The sequence below is a fragment of the Vombatus ursinus genome, unplaced genomic scaffold, assembly GCF_900497805.2.
Source record: "Vombatus ursinus unplaced genomic scaffold, bare-nosed wombat genome assembly UNPS02014798.1, whole genome shotgun sequence".
NCBI classification, from domain to species: domain Eukaryota; kingdom Metazoa; phylum Chordata; class Mammalia; order Diprotodontia; family Vombatidae; genus Vombatus; species Vombatus ursinus.
In genome coordinates, this window is record NW_020954576.1 from 49,478,756 (window position 1) to 49,494,808 (window position 16,053).

At 40.1% G+C, this 16,053-nt stretch overlaps 1 protein-coding gene across 2 annotated transcripts in view; it reads right to left on the bottom strand.

Annotated features, from left to right (window-relative positions):
* Positions 1-8,041: 8,041 nt before the first annotated feature.
* Positions 8,042-16,053, bottom strand: part of MDM4 (MDM4, p53 regulator) — a 65,386-nt gene continuing 57,374 nt past the window's right edge. Inside the window, exons 12-14 of one of the 2 annotated variants that reach the window (XR_003569925.1) lie at positions 13,972-13,992; positions 11,958-12,129; positions 8,042-8,137 (exon numbers count right to left, since the gene is read on the bottom strand). The gene's annotated coding sequence lies outside the window, so the exon portion shown is untranslated. The remainder of the gene's footprint in view (positions 8,138-11,957; positions 12,130-13,971; positions 13,993-16,053) is intronic. The other variant, XR_003569926.1, reaches the window with a different exon arrangement.

A 16,053-nucleotide genomic window follows, 5' to 3' on the forward strand; every position in this document is an offset into this window, starting at 1 on the left:
TCTTCAGTCCTGGGGTGCATCTTACATTCTGCAAAATCCTCCACAAATTAATATGGACCAGCAATCACACCTACCTGTTCTTTCAGGATTCTGGGGTACACTTCCTATTGGCTTGGTGACTTGAATTCATCAGAAGAAAACTAGGTGCTTTCTTATTTTCTCTCAACTCATCTTGGGAATCGATTCCCTTTTAGTCATGTTTGTTCTATTCTTTCCAGTCCAATACGTATTCTCCTTGACTGAGAAAACAAAATAAGTATTGAGCAGTCCCATCTTCTTTGTTATTCTTTATCACCTTCCCATCCAACCCCAGCAATAGTTCTATCCCTTCTTTGATTCTTCTCTCTTCCCCAACATATCTATAAAACACACCTTTTTTGTTGTCATTAACATTCATTTCAGCATCAACTTATTTCTGAGCTTTAATGTTCATTACACTATCCTTGCAGGACTTGGTCAGGTTTTTGTCTTAATCCTTTATCATCTGCCCTTACATCTATATTCTGTATAACTCTTTCAGAAATTTAGGTTGGTCAAAGGACTACCTGTGTTTCTACATTACCCTCTTTAGAGAACTCCCTGTTTTCTTCTTCATCAGCTTTTTTTCTCTTTGTGTCTTTAGAATTTCATTCTTCAGAATGTCTCTTCTCAACTGATTTGCTATGTAGAATTGTAGCTCAGGGGATCCTACCTGCTCTTTCTCTTAACCTTTTGACATCTGCTCTCCAAAAATCTCGGTGCATGTCAGATCATGTATGTTTAGCTTTCTTCTTTCCCTATCACAAATTATAAGATAATATGGTCCCATTCCCCCCAGGTTTCCATCATTTTTACTTCTGCGGCCAGCTCCTCCCTTATTGGTTAGAATTATATGCAGAAAAGCAGCCTCCTCATCACTTCCTCTACATTTTATAGGATTAAATTATCATTAGTGCAAGTCAAGAAATTATTAGTTGGTCTGCTTTTGAGAAAGAGAGAAAGACAGACAGAGAAAGAGAGAAACAGAGAGAAAGACAGAGAGACCGAGAGAGACAGAAACAGACAGAGAGACAGAGAAAGACAGAGACAGACAGAGAGAGATCCAGTATGTCCAAATAATGAAGTCACTAATCACTATACTACATCACATGCCACCATATCAGGCTTGTAATATCTTCCCCAGCTCCTCTTCCATTTCGTCCTTCTGTCCCCATGGTCTGTAGTATACTCTAATAACAGTATCACTGAGACTGAGTGGATAGTGTTAAACTTGGCTGTTGGAAAACCTGGGTTCAAACTACCCATGATACCTGCTAGCTGCATTACCATAAGAAAGTCTTGGAACCTCTTTGATCCTCAGTTTCTCATCAGCAAAATCAGCCTAAAAACAGCTCTAGTTACCTACCTCATAGGTTTGTTGTGAAGTCTAAGTAAAATAATTTAGATAAAGAACTTTGTAAATTTTAAGCATTCTCTAAACGTCAATTATTTTTATCATGACTTTTCCTTTATTGCTCTTTACCTAAGTGCTTAGGGCAGCTAGGTGATGCAGTGGACAGAGGCCCAGCCTGGAGTCAGAAAACCTGCATTCAAATCCGGCCTCAGACACTTACTAGCTGTGTGACCCCAGGCAAGTCACTTAATTCTGTTTGCCTCAGTTCCTCATTTGTAAAATGAGCTGGAGAAGGAAATGGCGAAATCACTCCAGTATCTTTGCCAAGAAAACTCCAAATGGGATCACAGAGTCAGACACACCTGAAACGACTCAACAACATCACCCAAGTGCTTTCCACCATTACCCCTATCATGTTTTTGTAGAAATACGAGATGTGGTTATTGTCTTCCATTGCAAGGGAAAGACGATAGCTTTTCTACTCAGAGGTTATGAGGGGTGGGTGGGTGGGTGAGTGTGTGTGCGTGCGTGCGCATGTGTACATTTCATACAGTGCACAGAGCTGGAAAATAATCTAGGCCAATCTCCTTATTTTATAAGGGAGGAAATTAAAGGCCCCAGAGATAAGGTGATTTTCCTGAAGTCACACAGCCAGGGAGTAGCTGAGCAAGGATTCAAACCCAGCTCTCTATAATGCTAGGTTGAGTTCTCTTTCCACTATATCATACTACCTCAGGGTTGAGAGTTCCTAGCAAAATGATGTCACTGACCCCTGTCCCGATCTAGATCTTGCCACTGGACCCAGATGGCTTTAGAGGAGACAGTAAGGCTGGTGGTGACTTTGCACAGCCCTGCCTCACTTAAATCCAATTCACTCAAACATCATGGCATCACCTTCCTGATGTCATGGTCCTCTTCAATAATGAAGGACAAACAACAACAACAACATTGACCCCTGATCTAGCTCTGATGGTCACCAGGACTGCCTCCCCCAGAAGGGTTGTGAGAAGGATGGAAAGCTAGTTTCTAGCCTGCATGAAATCTTCCAGTTGGACAGACAGGCCTTGTTCCAGATTGGAGGATGTTAGGTTGCCTGAGTTACAGAAATCTAGCGCTATCCTGGCTTCTAGTCTCTGCTCTAGGACCAGAAACTGAGAGTAAGCTCAGTGGTCACAACCACTCAGTAGGCAGTGCCAGACTGTATCTGATTTCACAGCTTCATCATCACTTGCTCCCCATACTTGCATGTGTCATACGTGGGCTCGGCAGTAAATACCTAGTATTTCTGCAGCATGGCCTGGATCAACACAAACCCAAGAGGAGAAGACCCACAACTAAACATGGGTGCTTTCTAGCTTCTAGCTTCTGCTGTTCATACTTTTTTCCATTGTCCCAACACCATGACTGGTCCCTAAAAGGAATATTATTACACCATAAGAAATGATAAAATGGACAGTTACAAAGAAAACTGGGAAGACTCATATGAACCAATACAGACTGAAGTAAACACAAACAGGAAAACAATTTATACAACAGCATTATAAAGAAAAAACAACTTTGAAAGACTTGAGAACTCAGATCAACACAATGAAAAACCATGACCCTCAGAGAACTGAAGATGAAGCATGCTGATAGAGAGTGATAGGCTCAGGAGGCAGGATGAGATATACATTTTGGAACATAGCCAATGCAAGAATTTGCTTTGCTTGCCTATGAATATTTCTTACAAGGATTTTGTTTGTTTTTCAGTTGCGGAGGGGAAGAGGTGGAAGGGAGAGAAAAAAATGTCTTAGTTGTAAAAAATGAAATTAATTTTTTTAAAAAGATGTTACTGCCACAGGGGCAAGAAACTTCCTTAAAAAAACCTAAACATTGTTCCCTTATACACCGTAACCCCAGATGGGGAGAGAAAACATGGCCAAATCCTCTGTGTTCTTTGAGCATTTAAGTACTAAACCTGCCTGATTTATTGATGTGAGCTTCTTAGGGCCTGGGAAATAAGACAAAGAATAATTCAATTCAATTCAATAAACATTTATTGAGTGTCTACTGTGTTGCACAGAAGTGTTGGGAGGTACAAAGATGAATTAGACTAATGCCCCTTCCTGAGCAGCAAACAGTCCAGGAGAGGAGATGAGACACACACAGATAACCATAATACAAAGTAGAATGTATTAAGCATATAATAAAGGGCTATAAAAGTTCAGAGGTTAGATAGATCACTTCTGGCTGGGAGATCTTAGAAAGACTTCATGAAGGAAGTGAAGTTTGAAATGTGTTGTGGAAGACAGGTGGGATTTATACTGGAAATGTAGTGAGGAGGGCATTCTGAACATAAGGGTAACAACATTAACAACACCATAGAAAAAGAAGAAAGGAATAGAAATAGGGAAGGAAGGAAGAAGAAAAGAAGGAAGGAAGGAAGAAAAGAAAGAAAACAAGCATTTATTAAGCACTTACTATATGTAAAGCACAGTGCTAAGCAATGGAAATATAAAAAGAAAAACAAGACAGCCTCTGGTTTCAAGATGTTCACATCCTAACAAGGGAAGAGAACACACAGAAGAGATTTTAGCATCAAGTCAGATGGAAGGACCCCTGGTCCCTGGGATGAAGCAGCAAGGCAGATGGTAATGAATCTCCTTTAATGCTATTTCCACTAATAAAACCATATGTGTTTCTGATGTTCTGTTGTTCAGTCATTCAACAGTCTGACGGTGCCGAGGGCTCCCTTTTCCAGATTTTGGGTCACTGCAACTCCTGAGGAGACCAAAGCAGAATCAAAGCTGCAAGGAACATAAAGACTACAACTTTATAAAGGAAAGAAACTTTAAATGGTAACAATATTGAGATCAAAAACATTGGACAACATTAACACAAACTTATTAAAAAACCACACCTGTCTTTTCTTAATAAACAAAACAAAACAAAAACCATAAGATTGTTGGTTCTGACAGTGGTAATCACTGTCTTATGTTTTTGGCTGAACAGTGTAAAGGGTATGGATATATTCTTTTGGGAAACTACATTTCCCATGAGCCTATGTGGTAATTTAGCTATCTTTATCCTTCCCTCTCCCCATACTCCTCTTTTCCACCCACCACCAAAACCCACACACAGTGATCAGTCACGACAGTCTAGAGAATGGAGGTTAGGGGCAAGAAGGGTGAATGTGATGAAAAAGGGGACAAAGGCGTGGTAGCAATGGGAAGAAACAGTCCCTAGAAACAGTCTGCAGTTGTCTAGTAGCCTGCAGTGACATGACAAGAAGTCCTGAACTCCACCAGCCTGCAATGCTGTATGGAGCAGAAAGAAATTAAACCTGAGTGGCAGAGGTGGGTGGCCGGAAGAGAGCATTACTCAGAGCCACAGGGCCAGGAGAGACGGTGCTTGGGATGCTTGGTGTATGGTGACCAGTGTTGTTTTCTTGTCCAGCCAAAAGTTAAGAGAGACTAGCCTAGGCAGAGCAGGCCAGGCTCCAAGCTCCAGCACCTGTTCATAAATTAACTGTCTGTGTCCCTCTCATTACGTATATGAAAATCCCTGGATGGTTAATCCAGAGAGCCAGTGAAGACAATGCTACCACTGCTGCTGTAAATATTAATCTAACACACTAACTCAACACCCTGCTATGAGTGACTTGTCAGTACATGGCTCCTGCTGCGACGTCAGGCAGCTTTGGAGCCTAGCACTAACCTAGAGAAAAATGGTATAGGGAGTGGTTACTCATTTGGGAAATGGGTGCTGGGAATTTTCCTGCTTGATTTAACCCTTGGTTATATAATAAATAAATAAAGAACTCTCAGTTATTTATTTCAAGTAAACGTCCTCTGGTTGGTCTGCTAAAAGGAATATAGGTAGGGGCTCGTGACCTATAGGTTTTTAAGTAGATGCTCACAGAATGCGTGCTATGAACCTGGGGGCTTTCAGAGGGTCCAGGACTGAAGGAGTGTCCAGGCTATGACTACTTGGGAGATAATACATCTCTTGAGGTTCAATTCTGCATATGATGAGGTTTTTCTGTGATATGTCAAAAAAAACACCCTGAATTGCTTAAATATCTATTATCTTCTTAGGTACTCATATCAGGGATCGATCTCCCCAGTTTATAGGGGAGAAAATTCGGGGAAAGAGAGGTGAAGTCATTTGCCCATGGAAACACAGATGCTTAGTTAGTGACAGAGCTGGGGTAAGCACCCGGGTCTCAGTTCAAACTGGGCTCTACCATTCCAGTTCAGTATTCTTTCTACTATCAGAAGAAATGAAAGGATCATAGATTTAAAACTGGAAGAGACCTTAAAGGCTCGCTAGTTCCACTCCCTCATTTTACAGATGACAAAACTGAGACCTAGAGATGGTAAGTGACTTGTCCAAGACAAGTAACAAATAACAGAACCAGATCCTCTGACCCCTAAACCAATGCTCAATCCACCGTACTACCTTGTTTCCCAGAAAAGGTTGAAGGGTCTTATTTCCTATATAGAACACTATAGGAGGTATGGGACCAATGCAGAAATAAGTGGTTTGGCCCAGTCCTTGATCTATGGTAACCACTGTTCTTTACTTTCTCACCAAAAATGAAGGCGGGGCAGGTAGGTGATGCAGTGGGTAGAACACCAGCACTGAAGTTAGGAGGACCTGAGATCAAATCCAGCCTCAGATACTTACTAGCTAGGTGACCCTGAGCAAATCATTTAACCTTGATTGCCTCCCAAAAATAAATGGGGGAAAAGACTTGGAGGCTAGAATGATCCCTCCTCTCATTCAACCTCACTTCAACATAATGAGAATTTTTTAAAGGCAAAAGAGCCCTGACCTCTTGCTCTTCTCAGCTAACACCACCATTCAACTCCCTTCTTGAAAAGTATAAAGAGGGGCAGCTAGGTGGTACAGTGGATAGAGCACCAGCCTTGAAGTCAGGAGGACCTGAGTTCGAATCCAGCCTCAGATCAAACACTTGACACTTACTAGCTGTGTGACCCTGGGCAAGTCACTTAACCCCAATTGCTTAAAAATAAAATTTTAAGAAAAGAATTTCCTTCAAGATTTTGTGAAGTATCTGTTTAGTTCCATATGTGTGTTTATAAAAGACAAGGATAGGAGGGAGAAGGAGAAAGACTGCCAACGTTTTTCTGAGTTTTTCTCCTCCTCACTAGATTTTGGAGATAGCATGAGATGGTATAAAGTGGACTGAATTTTGAATCAGACAACCTGAGTTCAAATTTATTCATCTTGAGATGGCCCCTGATATAATGCACAGATTTAGTCTAGGAAATGGGATGGGAGGCCCTGAGGAGGCTGCCAGATAATATGTATATAGTGGAAAGAACACTAGATTTGAAATTAGATGTGGGGAAAATAAATAAATAAATAAATAAATGAAAGTTTACAAAAAAAAAAAGAAATTAGATGTGGGTTAAAATCTTGGCTTATGAGTTTTGTGGCCTTGGGAAAGGCCTCTGGTCACTGCTACCTTGAAGATGCTGCTTGCCTGGCTTTTTTTCTGTTCCATTTCTGAGCTGTCACTTGCCTGCCATCTCCTCCAATTTCTGTTTCTTGGTAATCTGTGCCAATTATCTCTAGTACTACTTTAAACAGTGGTCCTATGGACCCACTTTATTTGTGCCTCAGCTTCCAAGATCATTATGGTTCTTTCACACCTCCGTAGCCAAACTGCTTCTTGACTATTTGTACCTTCTACTGTTTAAAATCCAGGTCCCATAACATCATTCTTCACACAAAAATGTTATGTCAAGTGAGATCCCGCCATGCCTGGGCCCAGAATATTAGGTAATGTAGGGAGCCCATAGCCTATCAATGTCTCCTTCTCTTTTCCCCCTCACAGCTGGACATTCCCCCACTTCTGACCCAGAGCTGCATGGGTGTCCCATCTCCCCATTCCCAAAAGGCATGGGCTGGGCCTCTCAAGTTTTACCCTATGAGGCAGGACATGGCCACTCACAGTGCTTGGATACTCAGAGTCACCCACTACAATCAGTGACATTGAGGCCCACCACTTGGAGTCAGGAGGACCTGAGTTCAAATCCAGCCTCAGACACTTGACACTTACTAGCTGTGTGACCCTGGCAAGTCACTTAACCCTGACTGCCTCACCAAGAAAAAAAAAAAAAAGAGACTGAGGCCCACCAGACCTTACCACAGAGCTACTACCACTGGACCCCTCTATATGTGTTTTCTCCTAAATAGAATGTGAGCTCCTTCAGAGTAGGAACCATCTTGATTTTCTGTTTCTACTCCATTACTTAGCATAGTACTTGGCACACTGTAAGCACTTAGATGTCCTTTTCATTCTTTCAGGTGCCTGAAAGTGCTCTTTTTTGGAATCACTCCAACAAGTCTCTATTTTCTTCTCTTGATCTGCTTATAAGTCTGTCCAGTTTTTCTACTTCCATGTATCCTTGGACAATGTACCTCTAAATCAGCACCTCTCAATGAGTCTTTTTGGATTTAGGGAGACACTTCCATTCTTTTTTCCATTTTTCTTTCAGGCTCCCACCTTCAAAAAAGGAGGAAGAGGTTGGGGAGGAAGTGGATTCAAGTCTGGAGCATTTTGAATTGTAATTCCAATCACATACATATCTATCAAATATAACGAAGCTTTTCAAAACATTATAGTCCAAGAATATTGCAAAAAAAAGCTCTTCTCACTTAAAAGGCTGCTAACCCTTGGACGAAGGGATCCCTAAGGTCCTGCTCAGCTTTAACATTCTATGACAGTTTCCTCTCTGGTCTCACCCACTCTACCTGTTGAAAGAAGAAGAAAGGGAAGGGAATAAGCATTTATTAAATGCCTACTACGTGACAGCATTTTACAATTACTCTCTCATTTGATCCGTGGAAACCATGCTGACTTCAATAATCCTGTTCTTATTAGGAAAGAGATCAACTCTTCCAGCACCTGGCACAATTGGGAAGAAAGAACAAAAGCTTCCTTTTCTAGGTGGCTGTATTCTCTGATGCATGCTTTATGATAGGGGAGAGGTAGTTATTTCTATCATAAAAAGTCTTTATGGACTTGCAAAGGCCAGACTCTCTAAAGTCCACTCACTCAATTTGACACACATGCTTGGGACTGTGTCATTTAAACACAGAGAATGTCTCTTTCACTCTGCCCTCCTCTGAATGTGGAATTGCAGTCTTACAATTGGAGGAAACCTCAGAGATCACCCCAGTACAACCCCCAGCCCTGGGCAGGAATACCCTCCATATTTTCCCTGAAAGGTGCCACCCAGTTTCTCCTTGAATAGTAGCATTATATAAAATTAATTAATTAACTTAAAAAAATTTAAAGCACTGAAGTGGGAGTGAAATGGCTTGGGTTTTGCTACTATACATGATCTTGGGCAAGAAGGCCACTTTGATTTTCTGGGCCTCTGTTTTCTTAAATATAAAATGAGAAGGCTGGATCTGAGCATGGTCCCTTCCAACTATAATGTTCTATGATTCAACCTCCAAAGATAAGAAACTTGCTACTTCATCAGGCAGCCTACAATAGTCAATTGAGCAAAAGCCCATAGATGATGAAAACAATAAAATTACATAGTAAGAAGGGTCCTCAGAACTCCTGGAGTCCCCTATCTTTTCCCTATCTAGTCCAATGCCTACCTAAAGCATTAATGCCCTTGACAACATCCTTGGCTGGTACTCATTCAGCCTCTGTTTAAGAACACTGGCTGCCACAAAAAAGCAAAATTTTTATTTACATATATATGTATATATGATATACACACGTGCACACACACGTATAAAAACACATACACACATATGTATGCGTATGTGTGTGTGTGTGTGTGTGTGTATAGTCTTTTTGTCATTTACATCCTTAGGACAAATGCCTCGAAGTGGAATGTCTGGGTCAAAGGCTATGAACAAAATCACTTTCTTTGCATACTTCCAAATTATGCAATAATAGCAGGGAAAGAGTGCATTCTTGCACATATGACATCTAAGTATCACTCTCTCTGGCTGGCTTCACATTAGACATGTTACCCTGGAACTGAGTGACAAGCAAAAAACACGAGAAGGTGAGGTACTGAGAAGAGGCTGTAAGGTTCAGGACCATGGACAGTAGCAGAGCAGATTGGATGTGGGTAGAAGGAAAATCGGGTGGTTGAAAGGGAAACAGCTATCAGAGGTCAGAGTATGTAGGGAGGCAGGTGAGGAATCTTTTCCAGGAACATCAATCAATACAAGACACTAGCAGTTAAAAGACTCTGAGATAGATGAACTGGACACTGAGGCAAAGGTTCTTGCTTGACTGGAGGACTGTTAAATAATTCCTACCTGAATGTGAACAACCCTGAGCCCACAGATGTGGGCCAGTAAATGATAATGCCTGAAGGAAGAACACTGGGTTCCACCAGTCTCTTAACAGGCTAAGGTTGGATTTAGGCGGCTGTGAAGATGGTTTCAACATGAAACCAAGGGGTTGGATCTAAGGGCCAACTTTGCCAGGCAGCAAGGGGCTAAGAGAACCTTGGACTGGGAGCAGAAGGGTCAGGGTCAGAGAAGCCAGGCCCAGAAGAGATGGATCAGAGTTTTAAGTCCAAGTTAAGCTACTGAAAATGTCATAATACTGGTTTTGAACCTGTAGCTCACCTTATTTGGAGAGTGCTTGTACCTGCAATTCCCTCAAGCATCGCACCGCTCTTTGCACACCTTAAACAGCCAACTGTAAACTGCACTGCTGGATAGTTCACGTCAACAGATATCGAAGGGGAAATAGCTGTGATTCCAAGGAACTCATGTTTGGAGATATGCTTCCTTAACTCCCAGGTGGAGGCGGCAGAAAGGGAGCATGTGGCACGGACAGGCTGGGGAGATTTTGACAAGGAGACTTCACTGGGCCCCCTTCCATTGCATTTGCAGGAGTTCTTAACCTAGGTCAATGAACTCATTGGTTCATTTGCTTTTTAAGCTCACAGAGTGATTGTGAGGATCAAATGACTCAACACACATAAAATGCTTTGCAAACCTTAAAACACAAGACAGTATGTCCCAAAAGTCAGTGTAGTTTTAAGCTATTATGTTTTTTCAAAGTTAAAACTACAAGAATATGCTTTAAACTCCACTAAGACTTTTGTGACACCCTGTGTAGATCCGGATTGTTATTAATATTTTGACCAACTGTATGTCACTAAGCTTTGGTTTCCTTTATAATCCTATGTATTTTATTTTATACATTTAAAAACATTATGAAGGGCTTCATCAGATTGCCAGAGGGGTCTATAGCACACAAAAAGGTTAATAATCTCTGCTCTAATTCAGCTTTAGGGATCATGTGGAGTCTCTTAGCCAGTGGGCTGGGGGGGGGAGGTGAAACTCAATTACATTGGCAACCATTTGAGGGGTAGCTGTGGTATTACAGCACTGGATTTTGGAGTCAGGATACCTGAGCTCAAATCTTAATTCTGCCATTTACTAGTTAGTAACTACCCAAGGTAGTTAAGGCAAAGTGCTTAATCGCTCATAGACTCAGTTTTCTCATCTATAAAATGGCTCGATAAGACTCATATTACCTACTTCAAAGGACTGTTATAAGGAGGAAAATCAATAATAGATGAAAAGAGCTTTGTAAAGCATGAAGCAAGATAGAAATGTCACTAATAATTACTGTTAACTAGCAGCCTATGTCAATGCCTACACATTTATTGATGAAACAGTCCTCTCCCTTTGCAAGGCACATTTAACATTTTCAATGTGCCTTCTCATTTGCAGTCTCCATTTGTTCTCACATCAGCCCTGGAAGGTAGGGAGGGCAGGTATTATCATCCTCATTCTACAGAGGGCATTGAAAAGGAGGTTAGAAGGGCAGCTAGGTGGCACAGTGAATAGAGTACTGGCCCTGAAGTTAGAAAGACCTGAGTTCAAATCCGGTCTCAGACCAAACACTTGACACTTACTAGCTGTGTGACCCTGGACAAGTCATTTAACCCCAATTGCCTAAAAAAACAAACAAACAAAAAAAAAAACAAGAAAAGGAGGTTGGAGTCAAGTCAACAAGCATTTGTCAAGTGCCTACTATGTGCAAGGCACTGGGCTAAGAATTGAGGCCCAGAAAAGCAAATGACTTGACCAAGGTAACATCTCATTTATGCTAAAACGCAAAGTCACAAGTCACAGGTCAACATAACCTCAAGCTCAAATTCAATTCCTTCAGTGCCTGGTAGATCACAGGCATTTAACAAATGTTTGTTGATTGATTAATTGAAGGAGATTCTGTAAGACATGGGGACTCAGGCACTGAAGTAGCCCTTAGAAATCAACTCAGAAAAAAAAAAACAAAAAAAAACCTCAGAAGTCACAGGTATAATATAATTTAGAATCAGTGGACCCAGGTTTAAATCTCTGCTCTCCTACCTACTCCTACTACCTGTATGATCTGGAAATCTAATTTTTCTGTAGCACAGTGCCTCATCTGTAAATTGAGGCGGGGGGTGGACTAGCGGACCTCTGAAATCCCCTCCAACTCTAAATCTATGATCTTTGAAGTTGCAGAGAAGGAGCAGAGGGAAAAGCTCCCTAACAATTAGAGCTACATTACCCAAAAAGTAGAATGGATTACCTTAAGAAGCTGCAAGTTCCTTTTGATGGAGGTCTTCAGACAAAAGATAGCAGTCCTTAGGCAAAAGATAGATGACCCCTTGGAGGGTACATTGCAGGGGAAATTCCTATTCAGCCACAGGTTGTACTAGATTGCCCCCTCCAAACTGCAACTGTGATCATGTGCATTATTCCTAATTTGGAAGATAATAATAAAAACAGCTTACATTTATATAGTGCTTTGGGAAGCAGTTTCTCACAACAAAAGTGCACAGTGTGGTGGACAAAGCACCGGGCATAGTCAGAAAGATCTGGGTTCAACTCTTAACTCAGACATTGTGACCTGGGGTAAGGTCACTTCTCTGGGCTTCAGTTTCCTCATCTCTGAAATGAGGTTAGAACTGATGACCTCCAAGATCCCTTCTAGATTTTAACCTATGATTTTGGGGGGGATTCTGGGAAGATGGTGGAATAGGTCAGAAAATTCCAAGCTCTCCAGATTTCTTCCACAAACAAAACAAAATAGCACCTCAGGGTGAACTTAGAATGGCAAAAAAGAACAAGAATTGGGACAGAGCAGTGGTCCCCCTGGGACAACTGGTGAAGACCTGAGGGAAGATTTGGCCTGTGTGGAATTCGAACTGCTCCAGGCTATCTCTGCTGAAACAACAAACAAGCCCTGGAAGCAGCTGGGTTGGAAGGTAGCCTCAGCCTTAGCCACAGGAATTCTCACCTCACAGACAGTGTGTGGGGTCAGACATCTGAGCAGAGGAAGATGGAAAGACCTCTGCCGCCAAGAGATGCCAGGCCCAGCTGGGCTGCCAAGAAGTGGTCCCAGGCTGCAGCTGAAGGTGAAAGCAAGAAGGAACCAGCACATGCCCATTGAGTGCAGCAACAGTGGGGCAGGGATGCTGCTGGATATGGGCACCAACAGGAAAGCTAAGTTCCTGGTTTCAGTTCCAGACCACAGGAGGAGAACCGAAAGTTACAGCCACTGGAGGTCCTCAGGAAGCAAGAGCATTTCCAGCACAATGAAGCTGGGGGCCCCAGCCGTGGCTTGGAGAAGGAAAGGAGTGCTGAGGTTGGGCCCTGGACAAAGCTCAGAAAATAACAGTAAGAAGGACCTAAGGCCAGAGGCACCATCCCCCACACCCTAGGACTAGAGGTGATTATAATAACAAACTGCTAAAAATAAAAAAAAAAAATGAATAAGCAAAGGAGAAAGAACCCAACCACAGACAGCTGCTATGGAGATAGAGAAGACCTGGGTTCATTTTCAGAGGAGAATACTGAAGTAAAAAAAGCCTCTCCTACCCCAAAGAGTAATGTCAAATGTTCACATGCTCAAAAAGAGTTCTTGAAAGAACTTTAAAAGGACTTTAAAAATCAAAGAAGAGAGATTGAGGAAAAATTAGACAAAAAAAGAACAATTCAAGAAAACCAAGAAAATTAAGAAAGTCAACCAACTGGAAAAAGAAATCCAGAATCTTAAGGAAAAAAAAAAACAACTTGAAGACTAGAATTGGCCAAGGGGAAGTAAATGACATCATAAGATATGAAGAAATAACAAACAAATAAAATAAGAATGAAAAAAAAGAAGAGAATGTGAAACATCTCATAGGAAAAACAACTGATCTGGAGAGCAGATCAAGAAGAGAAAACATAAGAATTATCAGACTACCTAAAAGCTGTGATCAAAAAAAAAGAGTCCTGATACAATATTACAAGAAATAATTAAAGAAAATTGCCCTGAAGTTTTAGAACAAAAGAAGAAAGTAAAAATAGAAAAAATCCACTAATCACCACCTGAAAAAGATCCCAGGATGAAAATCTACAGGAATATCATAGCCAAATTTCAAAACCCCCCAAGTTATAAAGAAAATACTACAAGCAACAAGGAAAAACAATTCAAATACTGTTGGGTCACAATTAGAATTACACAAGACCTAACAGTGGCTACACTAAAAGACCGCAGGTCTTGGAACACTATATATCAAAGAGCAAAAGAACTGGGGTTGTGGCCAAAAATAACTTACCTAGCAAGGTTAAGTATCATTCTGAAAGAAAAAAAATGGACATTTAATGAATTGACAGATTTTCAGGTTTTTGTCACAAAAAGACCAGAGCTTAATGGAAATTCTGACATATAAGATCCAACAGAAATATAAGGTAAGCATCAAAGACCAATTACAAGGGATTCAATAAGGTCAAACTGTTTACTTTTTATATGTGGAAATGCAAGCTGTATTCTTCAGACTATCAATAGTAATTGGGTAGTTTGAAAGAAAGATTAGGGATAAGCTGAGTATGATATGATGATTCTAAAAAGCAAAACTGTGTAGGAAAAGGTAAAAAGAGTGATTATCTCATACAAATGAGGCACAAGAGGAAGAACTGAAACAGAGGAATCAGGTTGGGGTCAAGGACTGGTAGTGCTGGAACCCTGCTCTCATCTGATCTGGGTTAAAGAGGAAATGACACATACATCTAGAAAGGTATAAGAGCCTTCTAAATTTATAAAGAAACAGGATGGGAGGGGCATTTAGAAGGGCATGTAGATTAAGATCTATGAGGATGGGGGGAGAAGAAAAAAGAGAGACCCTTAGAAGAGTGGGTAGAACAAGGAAAAGGAGGATTAGGGGAGAGGATAAGAGATTCTTTTAAAAGGGTGTGGAATAGGGAGGTAGTAGTTAGAAGGAAACTGGAGGAGGGATAGAGTAAAAAGAGAGACTGAGAAGGGCAACAGTGAGAAAAAATAGGATGGAGAGAAATATACAATTAGTAATTATAACTTTGAATGTGAATGGGAAGAATTCAGAAAAGAACAGAAGAATGGATTAAAAATCAGAATCTGACAATATGTTGCTTTCAATAAACACATTTAAAAATGAGATACACAGGGGCAGCTAGGTGGCGCAGTGGTACAGCACCAGCCCTGAAGTCAGGAGGACCTGAGTTCAAATCCAGCCTCAGACACATAACACTTACTAGCTGTGTGACCCTGGGCAAGTCACTTTACCCCAATTGCCTCACCAAAAAAAAAAAAAAATGAGATACACACAGAATTAAAGTAAAAGGTTGGAGTAGAACGTATTATTCCTTAGCCAAAGCAAAAAAAAAAAAAAAAGGCAAAGGTTGCAATCATGATCTCAAAGTCAAAGCTAAAATAGATTTAATTAAAAGAGATAAACAGGAAAACTACATTATGAGGTATCATAGATAAAAAAGCAATATCAATACTAAACTTAAATGCACCAAATACCATAGCATCTAAATTTTTAAAGAAAAGTTAAATGAATTACACATGAAATATATATATATATTAGTACTGTAACAATAGGGGACTTTAATCTTCCCCTCTCAAAATGAGACAAATCTAATTTAAAAAAAAATTAAGAAGTTAAAGAAGTGAATGGAATTTTAGATAAGCTAGATATGATAGATATCTGAAGAGAATTGAATGGAAATAGAAAGGAATGCACCTTTTTCTCAGTGGTACATGAGACTTTTACAAAGATTGACCATATGCTAGGGCACAAAAATTTTATGGCTAAAAGCTGAAAAGCAGAAATACTAAACACTTCTTTTACAGACCATAACGCAATAAAAAATATATTTAATAAGGGACTACGGAAACACAGAAAAAAACTGATTGGAGGCTAAACAACCTAATCTTAAAAAACGTATGGATTAAAGAATAAATAATAGAAACAATCAGAAATTTCATTAAAGAAAATCACAATAATGAAACAATATATCAAAACCTATGGTATACAGCAAAAGTAGTAATCAGAAGAAAATGTATATCTCTAAGTGCTTATATCAATAAAAAGGAGAAAACAGAACAATGAACTAAGTATGCAATTAAAAAAAAAACTAGAAAAATAACAAATTTAAAATCCCCAATTAAACACTAATTTGGAAATCCTAAAAATTAAAGATGAAATTAATAAAATTGAGTGTAAGAAAACCACTGATTTAATAAATGAAACTAGGAGTTAGTATTATGAAAAAATCTGTAAAATAGATTAATTATTGGTTAATATGAAAAAAATAAAAATAAAAAAATTATTGGCTAATATGATTTTTTAAAATAGGGAAGAAAACCAAATTACTGG